Source organism: Acomys russatus, chromosome 4, assembly GCF_903995435.1.
Source record: "Acomys russatus chromosome 4, mAcoRus1.1, whole genome shotgun sequence".
Classification (NCBI taxonomy): domain Eukaryota; kingdom Metazoa; phylum Chordata; class Mammalia; order Rodentia; family Muridae; genus Acomys; species Acomys russatus.
Window position 1 is genome coordinate 3,163,541 of NC_067140.1, and position 18,604 is coordinate 3,182,144.

Below are 18,604 nucleotides of genomic sequence, written 5' to 3' on the forward strand. Positions count from 1 at the left end.
GGCTTTCTTTTCCCATCTGTTAAGAAACCCTAGTCTCTGAAGATTTTTTTAAAAATCTAATTGAAAGTATTGGGGGCATGGAGAGGGGAACAAGAGGCCAGAGGAGTCTCCAGAAAAATCCAAGCCATAAGAAGTCTTCCTCATGGTAGACAGTGGCTTCTAAGATCCAGTGTTCTTTATTTATGTCTTCTAATCTCTTTGCAGTGAGATGCAGATGCTCAATGATGCCCCTTTACCTGTAGGATGTTGATGGGACCAGACAGGACTATGATAATGATGCTCAAACACAAAGTGCCACTGTGGAACTCTACAACCTTGGGTGGCTCTAGCCTTGATCTCTCCAGTGATTGCCCATAGCCACCCCCTACCAGTCTTTTCTCTAGAGCTTGGGTTTTCCCTCACTGAAGCTGACCAGGAGAAAGCATCCACAGATATGTATGTCAACATGGGGCTGCTTTAGGTAGGCCTACCTGTTAAGAACCAACCAAAGGAATGTGCTTGAGAAGGGATGGGACAGTGACTAGCCTTCTACTTCAGACAGTGGGCAGGAATTACAGTCAGGGCAACTCTTGGGATCATCTGAAGGTGATGCTGGACCCATCAAGATGAATGGCATTCCAGTAAGAGGTGTCAACTGAGAAGTGGGCCCCATGTTTTAAACAGACGCTACAGGAAATGCTATACAAAGCCCTGACTCTGAAGCCCAATTAGCTGGGCTGATGCTCAGAAGAGCTCTGCTCTCTTGCATGAGAAACATCCTCCCAAGCTGGTTTGTCTGTCCAAAGGTTCACTTTAGGGTCTGCAGATAACACACGTCTTACCTATTCTTCTCATTGATGCCCTGACCAATGCAACTCGAGGGAGAAAGGGCTTATTTTGGCTCAGACTTCACAATGATAGCCCATCAGGATGGGAAGTCACAGCAGCGGCATCTAGCCCCATTACATACGTCATCAAGGAGCATAATGATGAGTGCATGCTGGCGCTTTTCATGCAGCCTAGCAAATAGTGCCAACCATAGCAGGAGGGGTCCTCTTACTTTAATTGACAATCAAGCCAAACTCCTCCCTCCCCCGTCCAGACACGCCTAGAGGCTGGACTCCCCGATGGTCGTAAATTCTGTCGAGTTAACATTTAATACTATTACAACATTTTTTTTTGAATTCCAGAAAGCCAAAGTCCTGGCTTCAGAGGCTAACGAGTACCAAGAATGTTGTGATGGGCAGCCATGAGTAGGCATGCCACAGGTCCAGGCCCTGTGGTTCTTGAGAATAAGGAGTGCCTGCTTCATTGAGTGACCATGAAAATATTCAGGAAAAAGATAAGTTCATAACTTCACCTCTATGGCCAGATTGTCTAACCCACAAGGAAAGCGAGGGTCTGGAGCAAAGATTGGAACGGGAGTTAAAGAGGCTGAAAGGGGAGGCCTAGGAGGCTCAGATGAAGAGAACATATACCTCTCTCCTATCCCTCACAGACAGGCCTTGAATGAGTAGAGACTGAACCCTACTTGTACTCCCCTGATATTAGGGACGAGCAAGTGTGGCCAAGCCAAGGCACCAGGCCACGGCCGATCAGTTCCCAGATAGGCCACTAGGGGGAAGCCATGACACTGCTGACACATGTTTCTTGGATGAATTCCTAGTTTCCTCAGCAGGGTAGAATATTTACCCTAACTGTGCCTCAGTTTTCCCACTGAGGATAATAATAGAGATAATTCATTCATTTTCACTCTCACCATCCCGGTCATTAAAAACAATTAGTGTATATTGATCGCGAAAAGTCTTTTAAAAACTTATAATGGCATCCCCATTCATGTGTTTTGACCATATTGATCACTCCCTATCCTCTCCTTCTCCACCACTAGCCCCTTTCTACTTTTACATTATATATGTATATACATATATATATATATATATATTAAAACAGATTTCTAACAGATTAAAATATATTTAAGAATAATTTTCATGGGATAACAGGACATTTAAAAGTGTTTGTATTGCAAAGAAAAAGATCACTGTAGCGAAGTGAAGGCAGATAGGATGGAAGAGCGTCTTTGTCTTCTGTGCATCCAACAAAGAATTAATGTCAAGCATATAGGAAACGCTAAGAAAAGTTAATTCCTCCCCTCAAAATCTTTCAGTCACTAAATGAGCAAACTTACGAAAGAAGCAGTTCTCCAAAGAAATAGAGAAGCATTGATCTGGTACCTTTTTATAGAGTGGCTGCTGAGGGACTAAGGCACACAACTGAGGAGAGAGACCATGTTAGTTGAATGCTGTGGGGTGGGATGGTTCTCTGGGGGAGGAGAAAATTGAGAGGCATGTGCCACTCAGCAAACTGATGGAACAGGGATTTTTTTAAAATTAACCTTTTTTATTTTTTCCTTTTTTAAATTATTAATTTATTCAAATTATATCTCAGTTGTTAGCCCATCCCTTGTATTCTCCCATTCCTCCCTCCCTCCCGCTTCCCTCCCATTCTCCTCCCCTATGTCTGTGACTGAGGGAGACCTCTTCCCCCTGTATATGCTCATAGGGTATCGAGTCTCTTCTTGATGACCTATTATCCTTCCTCTGAGTGCCACCAGACATCTCCATCCAAGGGACATGGTCAAATATGGGGCATCAGAGTTTATGTGAAAGTCAGATCTCCTTCTCCACTTAACGGTGGAGAATGTCCTGTCCATCGGCTAGTCTGGGTAGGGGTTTGAAGTTTACTGCCTATATTTTCCTTGACTGGTGTCATAGTTTGAGGAGGACCCCAGGGCTCAGACTCGCCTCTGAAGACCCAGAGATGAATCCACACACATTTGCTCACTTGATTTTTGACAAAGAAGCCAAATCCATTCAAAGGAAAAAGGATAGCATCTTCAACAAATGGTGCTGGTCTAACTGGATGCCTACATGCATAAAAATGCAATTAGACCCATATTTGTCACCATGCACAAAACTCAAGTCCAAGTGGATTAAAGACCTCAACCTAAAAACAGAGACATTAATCCAGTTAGAGAAAAAAGTGGGGAAGACTCTGGAACACATAGGCACAGGAGACAACTTCCTGAACAGAACACCAACAGCCCAGGCCTTAACGTCAACAATTAATAAATGGGACCTCATGAGGCTGAGAAGCTTCTGTAAGGCAGGTGACACTGTCAAGAGAACAAAGCAACAGCCTACAGACTGGGAAAAGATCTTCAACAACCCTTCATCTGACAAAGGTCTAATATCCAAAATATATAAAGAACTCAAGAAATTAAGCACCACCAAACCAAATAACCCAATAGAGAAATGGGGCTCAGAACTAAACAGAGAATTCTCAACAGAGGAATATCAAATGGCTGAGAAACACTTAAAGAAATGCTCGACCTCATTAGTCATCAGAGAAATGCAAATCAAAACGACACTGAGATTCCATCTTACACCCATCAGAATGACTAAGATCAATAACTCAACTGACACCACATGCTGCCGAGGATGTGGAGAAAGAGGAACACTCCTTCATTGCTGGTGGGAATTCAAACTAGTACAACCACTTTGGAAAGCTATCTGGCGCTTTCTCAGAAAAGTGGGAATAGGGCTTCCTCAAGACCCAGCTATTCCACTCCTTGGAATATACCCAGAAGATGCACTACCACACAACAGGGACATATGCTCAACCATGTTCATAGTTGCCTTATTCATAATAGCCAGAACATGGAAACAGCCTATGTGTCCCTCAGTAGAAGAATGGATAAAGAAACTGTGGTACATTTACACTATGGAATACTACTCAGCTATTAAAAACAAGGAATTTTCAAAATTTGTGGACAAATGGATTGAACTAGAAATTATCATAATGAGTGAGTTTACCCAGAAGCAAAAAGAGTTAAATGGTATATACTCACTTATATCGAGACACTAGTCCAAGGGGTACATCCCCATGGAAAACTTTACCTACCAGGAAAGTGGGTCAGAGGGGAGGACATCCTATTGAGACTTTAGGTGTGAGAAGCCTGGGAGAATGAGGAAATAGAAGGATCCAGAAGGTCCTGGAACAGGGATCTTAAATAAGACCAATCAGTTTCTGATTTGATGGGCAGCCAGAGAGTGAGACAGGTGCACCTGCACAGTTGGAAGCGAAAGAGGATGAGGACAAGGGTCAGCAGCTGGCGGGAGGTGTCTACTCACAAGCAAACCTACCACCTCACTATGGAATGCTGTCAGAGACCCAAAACGTGTCTTCAATTAGAAATGACAGTTGCCTCCACCCTGTCCTCACCACTACAGGACAGCATCTTTCTCTGTCCTATTATTGTCCTCTCCTTCTCCATGCTTTGGTTGGACAGAAAGTGACTGGTCTATGTGAACAATCATATGGTTCTTTAAAAAAATTAAACGGCCAGTGCTGTTTCTGTTGAGGTTTAATGGGGACGGCATGGCGACGTTCTCCGTTATTAGTGGCATGCCCATTCAGCTCTCAGCCTTCAGGTTCCAGTAAGTTTTGCTTTTGTCTTAACACCAGCAAGACCCAACACCATAATAACCCTTGTGTACTTTTATTGGAGAACTTTAATGTGTTTTCATTTATTATTGTAAAGGGACAGTTTTACAGTTTTTGTTGCACACAGCGTGTGGTGATATGTCTTCAAATAAGGCAATGTCCTCTTTAGAAACGGGTCCTAGAGAGTTTTCCCTTTAAATCAGTGTTTTGCTGTTTAGATAACTTTTATTTTGTTTTAAATAGAGGAAAAAGTAGTATGAATGGCCAACAAATCTTTGGAGGAAAATGTTAAGTATAGTTAGCTGTCAGAGAAATATGCAAATCAAAATTACGCCAAGGCTGCAACACACCCCAGTCAGATGGCCGTGATCAAGAAAATAAGGAACAACAAATGGCAGCAAAGATGTACTGAAAGGGAACCCGTGTGTGTGTGTGTGTGTGTGTGTGTGTGTGTGTGTGTGTGTGTGTGTGTGAACTGCTGCAGCCACTGCAGAAATCAGTGTGAATGAGCCTCATCAAACTGTAGAGCTGGTCATGGTGGCTCATGTCTTTAGTCTCAGCACTTTGGAGGCAGAGACAGAGAGATCTCTGAGTTCGAGGCCAGCCTGCTCTACAGAGTGAGTTCCAGGACAGCCAAGACTACACAGAGAAACCCTGTCTTGATAAAAACCATACCAAACCAACCAAAGCAAAGCAGAATACTGAAGATACAACTTCCGTATTCCACTCCTAGATATATCCTTGAAGGAAGCTAAGTCAGCAGGATACTTGCACAGCCATATTCATTGCTACGCTATTTACAACAGCTAGGCTGTGGAACAGCCATAGTAGATGAATGGATAATTATCTTTTAAGATAAGTAAAATTCTGTTGTGTATATGTCCCACATTTTGTTTATTCGTTTTTAAAAATCAGGTGTCCATCCAGGAGTCACATGGTAGTTCTATTTTTAGTCTTCTGAAGACACTCTGCACTGATTTCCACAGTTTACACTTGCACCAGCAGTGAATAAGGGTTCCTTAGTACCTACACCCTGCCATGATTTGTTGTAATTTTTCTCCATGACGGCTATGGGATGTAATCTCAGGGTAAGGAAGGGTGACTTCTTTTCTGAGTATTTCTTGGCCATTTATGTTTCTTCTTTTGAAAACTGTCTATTCCTGACATCTGCTCACATATGGATTAGATGTTGTTTCTTTGGTGTTTGAGTTTTTATGCATTCTAGGTATTAACCCCCTGTTGAAGATTCTCTCCCATTCTGTCGGCTGCTTCCTCACTCTGGTGGTTGTTTCCTTGGTTTTGCAGAAACCTTTTGGTTTCATGGAATCCCATTTGTCAGTTTTCACTATTATGCCCTGATCTGGTGGAATGGTTTTCTGAGAGCCCTGGCCTGTGACTTTAGCCTCCTCTGGCATGTTCAGAGTTTTACTTCTTACATTTAGATCTTTGATCCACTTTGGACAGATTTTGGAGCAGAGTGAGAGACACGGATGTAGTTCCATTCTTTGTCTGTGTGTGGATGTCCAGCTTGCTCAGCATCACTTGTTGAGGAGGTTATTTTCTTTTATTTTTAAATGTGTCATCAAAAGTTAGGTGATTATAGCAGTGTGGGTTTATTTCTTTATCTCTTACTCTATTCCATTGGTCTATAGGTCTGGCTTTGTGTTGGTATCATGATGCAATTGCTCTTTTATACTCAGGATTGCTTTGGCCATGAGCCATTTTATTCAGTGCTTAGAGCTACCCTAGAAGGTAGCTGTTACTATTCTTAGTTTACAAGTCAGGAAACTGAGGCTCAGAGAGACGAACTGTCCTGTCCATTTCCACATAGCCAGAAAGAAGGAGAACTGGGGCTCAGGCCCAGGTCTTCTTCAGAATGCAGAAGCTGGGAGGAAGTGTGAGGGCTGTCCTGTTGTGTCCTAGTGGAATGTCCCGTGCTGCTTTGGCCTCAGTTTCCCAACTCATACTTCATTGGTTTGGATGTATAAAGTGGGTCTGAGCTATCATTCTCTTGTTTCTTCTGCCTTGAGGAAAATGCACTGTGGCAGCCCAGAGGCCACACCCTGAGGTCCCTGTCCTGAAGGGACAACCCAAGTCTCTGGGGTCTCTCCACCCCTACAAAGCAGACAAAACTTAGGCTCTTTTGAGATAACAGAGCCATGCTAGCTAAGCAGACAACAACATCTGTTTTCTCTCTCTCTTTTTTTTTTGGTCAGAACCCTCTTTGTAAACAACTTGAGACACCCTTCTGGCTGGAGGAGGGCTCGTAAAGTCAGACAACTGCACAAAGAAGAAGGGACAAGTGGAGCCAAGCTCAATGCAGCCCCCAAAGTCTCCAAAGACCAGCCATGAAGGCTCAAGTGGAAGGCAAGACCGGCAGCACCCAAAGTTCTGGCAGGGAAGGATACTGGGAACCTCTCTACCGTGACATGCCTTCTTCCTGCAGGTCACACTTGAAGGAACTTTGCTTACAAAGATCTGTCATGGTGTTCTGCACAGCATTAATGAAGTGTCATGCTATGAACAGGAAGTTAAATAAAAACAAGTTTCTGTCCCTGTGTCACTGTTGCTAATAATGTAGCAGAAACAGGCTCAAGTGTCTCTCTATTGAGGAAGAATAAAGGTCATCTTGGATTCACGCTTTACAGCTTCCTCCCACCTCTACCCTCCCCAGTTCAGCTAAGCTCCCGACTGAACCTCAGCCATCCACACAAACTATAGGGTGCTTGCTACAGCTTTGGGCAGAGGCTATGAAGTGGGGAAAGACTGGTGGTACAGAAGCAAAATGCTTGTTTTGAGCACACCCACTTCTTCACCTGTTGTGGTCCCTGTTGTCACTCCTGCAGAAAGACCCTTGGTGGGTCTTTCATGAACAAAACACAGAGGAATGTAGTATGTGGGAATTCTTACACCCTGGCTAGTTTAACCCTGTCCCTGCTCTCTGCTATCCACCCAGGCTGCAGCTCCTCTGCTGCAGCTTTCTCTACAGGAATAATATCTTCACATTGAACTGCAGGTGTTTCCTCACCCAGAATGCTGTGTTTACTTTAGAGTTCAGCATGTAACCCTTACAGGGATGGTAGGAATGAGTTCTAGAAGGCTTGAAGGGATTCTAGTGAAGAGATGTCCTCTTTCTATCATGGTTACTAAGTTACTGGTGGTGTCTCTGTCTTCCCCTTGGGCAAAGTCATCTCGAAGTCAGTGCAGAAGAAATCAGAGGCCAGTCGCAGAGAAAACACAGCCCTGAAGATGTTCTTTGAGTGCTTTGAATCCACAACATTTCTAGGACCCATTTTGGTCCTTAAGTGATTTGGGGCTATACCTTCAACTTTAAAAGTAACCCAAGGAGCCTGACAAATGTGACTGACAAATGTGTAGTAGGAAATGAGAGAGGAGTGACAGGCAGACCTGTCCCCTGCCCCCCTCTCTCTGTGTGTGTGTGTGTGTGTGTGAGAGAGAGAGAGACAGAGAGAGACAGAGAGACACAGAGACAGAGAGAGACAGAGACAGAGACAGAGAGTGAGGTGACTACATGAATGGAGCTCTAAAGGACAGAGTGGGTTTGCAGTTGTGACATGTGACATTGTCCAGCCTTGCTCTGTGCCAGGAGGAACTGATGCAGAAAGACTGAAAGGTCATTTCCTGGAGGCTGTCACTGTAGAGATGATCTTCAAACTTGATCCCTCCTCCACATCCTGCCTGAGCATGGACACCACAGCTGGAACAGAGCCTTAGGACGGAGAATGAAGGCTCACAGGAGGGAGGGTGGAAGATGGAGCCTTGCTGGGTTCTGGGTCCCATCTCCAGCTCCCATCCATCCATCAATCTCATTAGCCTATTCAGCAGCTTTCTTTTTCCACTTTAACTCAGGATGGTGTTTACTGGGCCCCACCAGAGGCAAGTCCCAGGCCGACAGCTGTGGATATAAGAGAACAGAATAAGGGTCCTCAGCCTGAGGAAGTTACAGGCTGGCAGAAGAAAAAGACCTGCATACATTCCTTCAACCAACTATTTCTTGAAAAAGAAATATATTTTATATTTTATCACACACATATCACACACACACACACACACACACACACACACATACACACACACAATTTGCTATAGTAGCATGACTCCCTATGAGGATCTCTTGCAAGTGCCATGGCTGGCAGAGTAACAACCCATGTGAGGCAAGAAGGAAATATGGTTCAATGCCGCGTATCTAGCTGGTGGTGGTTCAAACTTCCAGATTTTGACCACAAGCAGTTTATTTCTGACATATTTAAGCACAGCACAACTTTGAAAAAAAAAGTTTTCTCATGAAAATTATCACAATAAAGCTCAAGACATAAGTTACAACAAAATGTCTGCAACAAGCGCATGACTTCTTCCACAAGAATGGTTCTATTGACTGAGAAATAATGTTCAGGAGAAAGACCTAGCGTGGAAGGATCTGGGATAAGTATAGTAGTAAGCTCTTTTACAGAGTGCATGGGGCCCTCTTTCATAAGAACGGGCTCCAAGAAGAGTCTAGGATAAACACAATAGTCTGGGGATTTGCATGAGGCCTAGTACTGCAGATAGCAAAAATCACCAGGTTATTATAAACTACATCCGTTCCCAGACCATGTGTTTAACATATCTGGCTTCTCTAGTGCTATGAGCAGAAAGATCTTGAGTCCTATACAACTCCCAACTGGAGTGGAATCCTGTTACCTCGTGTTGTCAGGGTACATTACATATCTAGACCTGGGACTTTATCTCCTAATCTTCATCTCTGACTCCACCTCCCCACTTCTGCCTCAATGGTCTCATCTTGTTTTCTGCTGTGATGACTACCATGTTGATCTCTGTGTGTATTTGAACGGTGTCATTTTCAGACCTTACCTGTCTGCCTGGTCATACAGAATTTGTCTTTCTGTCTGGCTGTTTGCCTCTACACAATGGCTCTTTCTCATCACTCAGCTCCTCCTCCAATGAAGACATGGTACTGGAGAGGCTAGAGAGCTCCCTTCAGTGGTGAGCTGACTACTGGGCCTTGTCAACTGTCCAGGAAGGGCCACATTGCTGTGATAAGAACTTAGACTCCTCTAATAAGTCATCAAGAAGAGACTCGATACCCTAGGAGCATATACAGGGGGAGGAGGTCTCCCTCAGTCACAGACATAGGGGAGGGGAATGGGGGGGAAGCGGGAGGGAGGGAGGAATGGGAGAATACAAAGGATGGGCTAACAACTGAGATGTAATTTGAACAAATTAATAATAAAAAATAAAAATAAAATGGAAATTAAAAAAAAGAACTTAGACTCCTCATCTTTGACTTCAACACAATATTCAGCAGAATATTCAGCAGAAGCTGACAGACAACTGGGAATGAACAACTGGAGGAAGGAACAGATTGATGCGTAAAGGAAGGTCGGCTGGCCCAGAAAGAACCTAGAAGCTGATACAGGGCAAAGGACAGATTACAGGACAAATCCTGGGAGTTAGCCAAGAGCACAGAGGGGGTCAAGCGACTGGCCATGGCTAGGGGTTCAGTCACCCCATTATCCCCACTCTCTCTACCATTATCTCTTACTCCATTTTTCTTCATCCTCTCCATTTTCATTGGCCCTTCTTTTTTATTTCTTCACTCTCTCCTTTCCTCCCTCATGGCCTTGCTGTCATTCTATCTTTCCCTCTCTACATTGCCCATATTATCTCTGTTTCATTCCCCATTTTTCCTTTTTTCTTACCCTTCTGTTGTCCCACAAACACTTGTCACCCAATATGCCAGCTCTAATGACGATGATGAATAAATCAGGGCACTCAGACACCCAGCAGTTCAGAGGATCCAGACCCACCAAGAACTATTTCTAAGCTCAATTGTTAAAGTAACTTATTCACCTGAAGTCATTGTTGTCTCAGAGGCTTACAGCTTCGTCTGCTAACCTAGGCCTATTCCTGGAAACTTCTAGCCTCTTTACAATCTAATTTAGGCATAGAATGTTTTCAGCTTCTGAGACTTATTGCTGAATAAACTCATCCTTTCTAGCTTTTGCTGAACTCTGACTGGCTCATTCAAATTAGCTGTTCTGGCTCAAACTCCTCTCCAAGTTGACTGATTCCATGCAGCTTCTTTCTTGGTTTCTGACTGGATTGTTCTGCTAGGCCTCATACTAACTTTGGCAAGATGTTCCAATCTTCTTTCTCCTTCTCATTCTCTGGCTTGTTCTGTCTTCACCTGTATCTAGATTGTTCTTTCTCTGTAAACCTATGTCTGTACAACTGTCCTAGTGAAACTGCCTCCTCTCTTTCTCTCTTTGTGCAGCTGTCTGGCTTAAAATGCCTCTGCTGACCTGCACTGAGCTCACAAACGAACTACACTGCATTGCCTCTCAACTTGCTCTCAACCGAACTGCCTGACCAGCACTCACTAGAACTCAGAGATCTGCACACAGAGGACAGAGGTCTCCTGAGTGCTGGGATTAAAAGCATGTACCACACCACACCTAGACCTAAGCTTTTCCTTACCTGAAACTTGTTCTAAACCAGGCTGGCTTTGAATTCAGAGATTTGCTTGCCTCTGTCTCCTGGAATTAAAGGTATGTTTGTATTCCAGCTGGATCACACAGTTCTAGAAGGTCTCTGGATGTGATCTCTTGCCAGAGCAACCATCTTCTGAATGAAAATTCCTCTACACTCAATTTAAGGTTTCTTTAAAAGCTTTCAGCAAAGACTCAAGGAACATCCCACTGAACAAGAATGGGCAAGACCCTTGCTTAGTTCCCACTATCCAGACTCAAGGCCAAGGCATAGAGCAATGTTTTGTTAAAGATTTACTTATTTTATGTGTATGTGTTTTTGCTGGCATGACTGCATGTGCATAATGTGTGTGCAGGTCCCTGAGGAAGTCAGAGGAGGGTGTTGTCTCCCCTGGGACAGGAAGTTACAAGAAGTTATAAGCTGTATTATTGGTCCCGGGAATGAAATCCTGGCTCTCTTCACAGAAAGAAAGGCTATTCACTGCTGAGGCTTCTTTCCAGCCCCAGGGAACACTGTTTTAGGTGCACAAATTATATGTCACCTGAAAGTATCAACATTGCTGAAAGTGAAATAAAGAATCTTCAGACACTAAGGTTATACAGTTTCACTAATTGCTACATTTAGCTGTGGTGGTTGATTTTTTTAAGCTTTGTTTTTCTTATTAGAAGACTTTTCCTCTGGGGGTTTGACTGAGAGAACTGGGGTAAAATGGATGAACTCTCTCTCTCTCTCTCTCTCTCTCTCTCTCTCTCTCTCTCTCTCTCTCTCATTCTCCCCTTTCTACAAAACCATTGAATCTGGGTTGTATCTCAGCAAAAGTGTAAAACAACATTGCATTGGTGGATGGTGGTACAGGCTGCTTTATGCTGCCCTGTGAGGAGGGTCTGGGGGCTAGCTGTTCTGTCCTTATGGCTGAGGGAAGTCTAGGGAGCAGAGACTCTAAGCTTCAGCCTGGCCTGGGACTTGTGTGACCCCAGCCTAATTGCTTGTCTTCTCTGGTCTCAGAAGCTTTTTCCAAACAGGGAGCTGAGTGGTGATTGGGAGCAAATGCCTGTTCATTGCTTAAGCGCTGGGGTCATCGGGGCCAGGAAGCTTCCATGACTGGCATTAGCAGTCATCTTGGGAGTAGGAAGTCCTAGCTTGGGACAGATAATCCTTAATGCTTCACTGGAGATTTTCAATGAGGAATTCATCCCATGGCCCTGATGGCTCAGCCTTTGTTCCCAACAGCCATGTACTTTCCATTAGAGAAGACTTCCTGTACAGAGAGGGATGTTCTTTCAAAGCAGCCCACACAGACCTGGGATGGCCTCTGATAGTCCAACCTCCCCTCAACAACAGCCATCTATGTGTGCTATGCAATGTAAGGGCAGGCATTACCGTCACCTGTGTCCCCAACCTGCCCAGTATGAGGACAGTCACATGCATTTCTCACTTGTTTCTGTGCAAGTGAATCGCCAGGAGGTAAGCTGCAGTTCCCAGTCACACGTCACAGAGGAAGAAGAAGCCCCCATCCCAGGCCATGCAGCCAGCAGTGGAAAGAGTGTGGATTTGAACTCAGATGTTCCAAGTCCCATTGATAAGCTCTGAACACACCCCCTCCCAAGTCCCCTCACCACCCTCATGATGCCCCAGACACTTCCCTGCCCTTTATACCAAGGAGATCCAGGTACAAGGTGTTTGTCCATGTAGCAGCTGAGGTAACTGGAACTAGGCACCAGCAGCAGGCCTGGTGTCACCACTCTAACTCCGAAACCCTCAGTCCCAGATCCTGAGATATGAAAATACCCCTTAACAAGATTTCAGCATGGCCTTTTTCTCTGTGCCCCATAGCTGGAAGTGGGATTTTCATGGGTTCCTGTAACATGGTGGAAGGCAGCCAGAAAGAGGGTCTGTGTACAAAAGCCAGCTGTGGCAAGGTCACAGCAAATTATGACTGCCCAAGCTCCCAGAATTACAAGATCATAACGTTTCTTTGCTTTGGTCTCCTTTTGTTAAGGACAGGCCCCCAGGGCTTGCTGAATAGTAGTGGCACATCTTTGTGCTTTCCTCCAGCCCAAGGCCCCACTCCCACCACTTTCTGTGCTGTTCTGGCTTTACATGAGCCCAGGGCTTGGTGACCAGTTCAAGCAATGGGGCCTGTGGAAAACTGGATGCAGAAGCTCTGGGACAGTCTTCCTTCTGTCTGTCTGAAGCCTCACGTAGATGGAAGGACCCAAGCACTGGGTTTCTACTCTTGTGTGACCTTGGAAGCTGTAGGTCTCTCTCAGAGACCTCTTTCTTCCACTGAAAAATGAGACTCTCAAACTAACTCCCTGACAGCAGGTTCATTAAAGAAGTGTATCTAACCTGAAGGCTAGACAGCAGGCAAATAAATGTATGCATCTATCCCCAGAGAGGACAAGAATTGCTCACTGCTGCCCCTAAAAAGCTATGGGCTAAAACAGCTGTTCTCATGCTTTGGTCTTACCTTCTCATTGCAGCAAAGCCCCTTCCAGCCTTAACCTCCTTCCAGGTCACTGGGAAATAGAACAAGATAGAGCAGGACAGCTCTTGATGGTAAATAAAAAAAAAAAACCTAATGGTCATTGCTGTTTATAGGGGTCCATACTGTGAAGAGCTGTGCACATGAGCCACAGGGTTCAGAGGTAGAAATAGGACTCAAAAAGTCACAGTGGGGTGACCTTATCAAATATGAGAATGAGGTTACCTATGACACCCTTAATCTGGATGTTTCTGTCCCTGACATCCTGAGCTGGTCAAACACCAGATTTGGGTAGAGTCCACAATCTATTTTACCTAAGAATCATCCATTTAAAAAGTGTGTGTGTGTGTGTGTGTGTGTGTGTGTGTGTGTGTGTGTGTGTGTGTGTGAAGTTCATGTGTGAGTGCAGGTAAACATGATAGCATACCTGTTGGGGTCAGAGGATAACTATCAGGAGTTGTTCCCTCCTTCCACTGTTCCATGGACTCTGGAGAACAAGTGCCTTGAAGGCTGACCCATCTCACTGACTTGCATTTTCTGGCTACAAGATGAGTCTCCATCACAGTGTTGCTTTAGCTTCTCACTGATGGCAATAAACCACACATCTACTCACCCAGGAGTTGGGTCTCCATGTGCCCATCTCTGTGTTCACTAAAAAGTTTTTAGTTATACTTATCTAGTAAAGTTCACAAGAGAATGAATCCAATATTAAGAAGATAGAATTATTTGAGGACCTGAATCCAGCAATACTCAAATCCAGATGAGATCTGTGAGTTTTTACCTTGAATTGTAATTCTCCCTAGCTTCTTTGGCTCTTTCTTTCTTTCTTTTCTTTCTTTCTTTCTTTCTTTCTTTCTTTCTTTCTTTCTTTCTTTGTTCTTTCTTTCCTTCTTCTTTCCTTCCTTCCTTTTTTTAAAACAATTTTGTATTAATTTTTTTCTTTTTTCCTCTTTTTGTAAGTTACCTGCTTGTTCTGCATTAAATTCTTCACATCCTGATTGTATCCCCCTCCCGATTCTCCCTCCCTCCCTTATCCCCCTCACCCTCCCTCTCCTAGTCCTCAGAAAGGGGAGGCCTCTTCCTCTAAAATCTGACCTCAGCCCATCAAGTATCATCTGTACTACCTGTAACTTCTTCCTCTGTAGCCTGGCAAGGATGTGCTTTCAGGGGGATGTGATCTACGTTCAGTGGCCAGAGTGCATGTCCAAGGTAGTCCCTATCCTCCACATGTGGGATCCACAAGGAGACTGTGTTACTACTTCTGAGAAGTGGGTCTAGGTCCACATCATACATGGTCCTTGGTTGATGTTTCAGTCTCTGTATTGTAGTGTAGTTATCCTGCATTATGTGGCTAATATCCGCTTATGAGTGAGTATATACCATGCATATCTTCCTGGGTCTGGGTTACCTCATTCAAGATGATCTTGTCCAGTTCCATCCATTTGCCTGCAAATCTCAAGATTTCCTTGTTTTTAACACCTGAATAGTATTCCATTGTGTAAATGTACCACAGTTTCTCTATCCATTCTTCAGTTGAGGGGCATCTAAGTTGTTTCCAGATTCTGGCTATTATGAATAAAGCTGCTACGAACATAGTTGAGCAAATGTCTTTGTTGTATGGTAGAGCATCTTTTGGGTGTATTTCCAGGAGTGGTATGGCTGGGTCCTGAGGTAGAGTTAATTCCAACTTTCTGAGAAAGCACCAGATTGATTTCCAAAGTGGTTGTACAAGTTTTCATTCCCACCAGCAATGAAGGAGTATTCCTCTTTCTCCACATCCTCACCAGCATGTGCTGTCACCTCAGTTTTTGATCTTTGTCATTCTGATGGGTGTAAGATGGAATTTCAGAGTAGTTTTGAGTTGCATTGCCCTGATAACTAGGGATGTTGAGTTATTCAAGTGTTTCTCAGCCATTCGATATTCCTCTATGGAGAATTCTCTGTTTAGCTCTGTACATTTTTTAATTGGATTATTTGGGTTGGTAGTGTTTAATTTCTTCAGTTCTTTATATATATTTAGGAGGTTAGACCTTTGCCAGATGTAGGGTTGGTGAAGATCTTTTCCCAGTCTGTAGGCTGTCGCTTTGTTCTGTTGACAGTGTCCTTTGCCTTACAGAAGATTTTCAGTTTCATAAGGTCTTATTTATTAATGGATGATCTTGGGGCCTAAGCTTTTGGTGTTCTGCTCAGGAAGTTGTCTACTGTGCCAATGAGCTCAAGGCTCTTCCCAACTTTTTCTTCTAACAGATTTAGTGTGTCTAGTTTTATGTTGAAGTCTTTAATCCACTTGGACTTCAGTTTTGTGTAGGGTGATAGATATGGATGTCTTTTAATTTTTCTACATATAGCCATCCATTTAGACTAGCACCATATGTTGAAGATGATATCTTTTTTTCCATTGTATGGATTTGGCTTCTTTGCGAAAAATCAAGTGTCCATGGGTTCATAGGTTTATGGATGAGTCTTTAATTTGATTCCGTTGATCAACCAGCCTATTTCTATGCCTGTACCATGCTGTTTTTTTTATTACTGTTGCTATACAGTACAGCTTGAGATCTGGGATGGAGATTCCTCCAGAAGATCTTTTATTGTACAGAATTGTTTTAGCTATTCTGGGTGTTTTGTTTTTCCCTATGAAGTTGAGAATTGATCTTTCGAGGTTGGTAAAGAATTGTGTGGGTATTTTGATGGGAATTGCATTGAATCTGTACATTGCTTTTGGTAAGATGGCCATTTTTACTATGTTAATTCTCCCAATACACAAGCATGGGAGATTTTTCAATCTTCTGGATTCTTCTTCAAATTCTTTCTTCAAAAATTTGAATTTTTAAAATTCAAGTCTTTCACTTTCTTGGTTAGAGTTACATATTGTGAAGGGTGTAGTTTCCCTAACTTCTTTCTCAGCCTCTTTCTCACTTGTATATAGGAGGGCTACTGGATTTTTTGAGTTGATCTTGTATCCAGCCACTTTGCTGAAGGTGTTTATCAGCTGTAGAAGTTCCTTGATAGAATTTTTTTGGTCACTTATGTTTACTATCATATTATCTGCAAATAGTGATAATTTTACTTCTTCTTTTCTGATTTGTATCCCTTTGATCTCCTTTAGTTGTCTTATTGCTCTAGCTAGGACTTCAAGTACTATATGGAAGAGATGCAGAGAGAGTAGACAGCCTTGTCTTGTACCTGATTTCAGTGGAATTGATTTAGGTTTCTCTCCATTTAACGTAGTGTTGGCTATAGGCTTGCTGTAAACTGCCTTTATTATGTTGAAGTATGTGTCTTGTATCCCTGCTCTCTCTACGACTTTTAACATGAATGGGTGTTGGGTTTTGTCAAATACTTTTTTGGCATCTAAGGAGATGATCATGTGGTTGTTTCTTTCAGTGTGTTTATATCATAAATTATGTTGATGCATTTTTGTATATTGAAACACCCCTGTATTCCTTGGATGAAGTCTACTTGTCGTGGTGAATGATAGTTTTGATGTGTTCTTGAATTCAGTTTCTGAGTATTTTATTGAACATTTTTCACATTAATGTTCATAAGTGAAATTGGTCTGAAATTTTCATTCTTTGTCATGTCTTCCTGTGGTTTAGGAATCAAGGTGACTGTGGCCTCATAGAATGATATTGGTAATGTTCCTTCTGTTTCTATTTATGGAATAGTTTGAAGAGAATTGGTATTAGCTCTTCTCTGAAGGTCTGGTTGGTAGAATTCTGTGCTGAATCCTTCTAGTGCTGGGCCTTTTTTATTTTGTTGGGGAGACTTGTGATGACTGTCTCTATTTCCTTAGGTGTGATAGAACTAGTCAGTTTGTTTGCTTGATCTTGATTCAATTTTTGTAGTTGGTAGTTATCAAGAAAATTGTCCATTTCATTTAGGTTTTCAAATTTTGTGGCATATACGCTTTTGAAGTAAGACCTGATGATTCTTTGGATTTCTTCATTGTCTGTTGTTATGTCCCCCTTTTCATTTCTGATTTTGTTGACTTGCATACTCTCCCTCTGCCTTTTAGTTAGTTTGACTAAAGGTTTGTGAATCTTGTTGATTTTCTCAAAGAACCAGCTCTTGGTTTTATTGATTCTTTGAATTGTTTTCTTTGCTTCCAATTTATTGATTTCAGCCCTCAGTTTCATGATTTCCAGCCATCTACTCCTCTTTGGTGAGTCTGCTTCCTTTTGTTCTAGAACTTACAGATGTACGGTTACATTGGGATCTCTCAGGTCTCTTTCTAAAGGTAGCTAGTGTTATGAACTTTCCTCTTAGCACTGCTTTCATTGTATCTCATGATTTAAGTATGTTGTGTCTGCAGTTTCATTGAATTCTAGGAAGTTTTTAATTTCTCTTTTTATTTCATCCCTTACTCAGATGTCACTGTTCCGTTTCCATGAGTTTGTAGACTTTCAGTTGTTTCTTTTCTTGTTGAGTTGCATCTTGAATCCTTGGTGGTCTGATAACATGGAAGGGATTATTTCCATTTTCTTGTTTCTGTTGAGGTTTGCTTTGTGACCAAGTATGTGGTCAGTTTTGGAGACAGTTCCATGAGGTGCTGAAAAGAAGGTGTAGTTTTTTGTGTTTGGGTGAAATGTTCTGTAGATATTAGTTAGGTCCACTTGTTTGATGATGTCTATTAGTTTCCTTGTTTCTCCATTTAGTTTCTGTCTTGATGATCTGTCTTGGGGAGAGAGGGGTTTTGAAGTCTCTCACTGTTAATGTATGGGGCTTGATGTGTGGCTTAAGCTTCCGTAATGTTTCTTTTACAAATTTGGTGCTCTTGCATTTGGGGCATAAATGTTCAGAATTGAGATGTCATCTTGGTGTAATTTTCCTTTTATGAGGATGCAGTGACCTTCCCCATCTCTTTTGATTAGTTTTGGTTGAAAGTTTATTTTATTTGATACTAGAATGGCTACTTCAGCTTGCTTCTTAGGTCCATTTGCTTGGAATACTCTTTTCCAACCATGTACTCTGAGGTAATGTTTACGTTTACTGCTGGGGTGTGTTTCTTGTATGCAGCAGAATGATGGATCCCGTTTTCACATTCATTCTGTCAGCCTGTGTATTTTTACTGTGGAGTTGAATCCATTGATGTTGAGAGATATTAATGATCAGTAGTTGTTAGTTCTT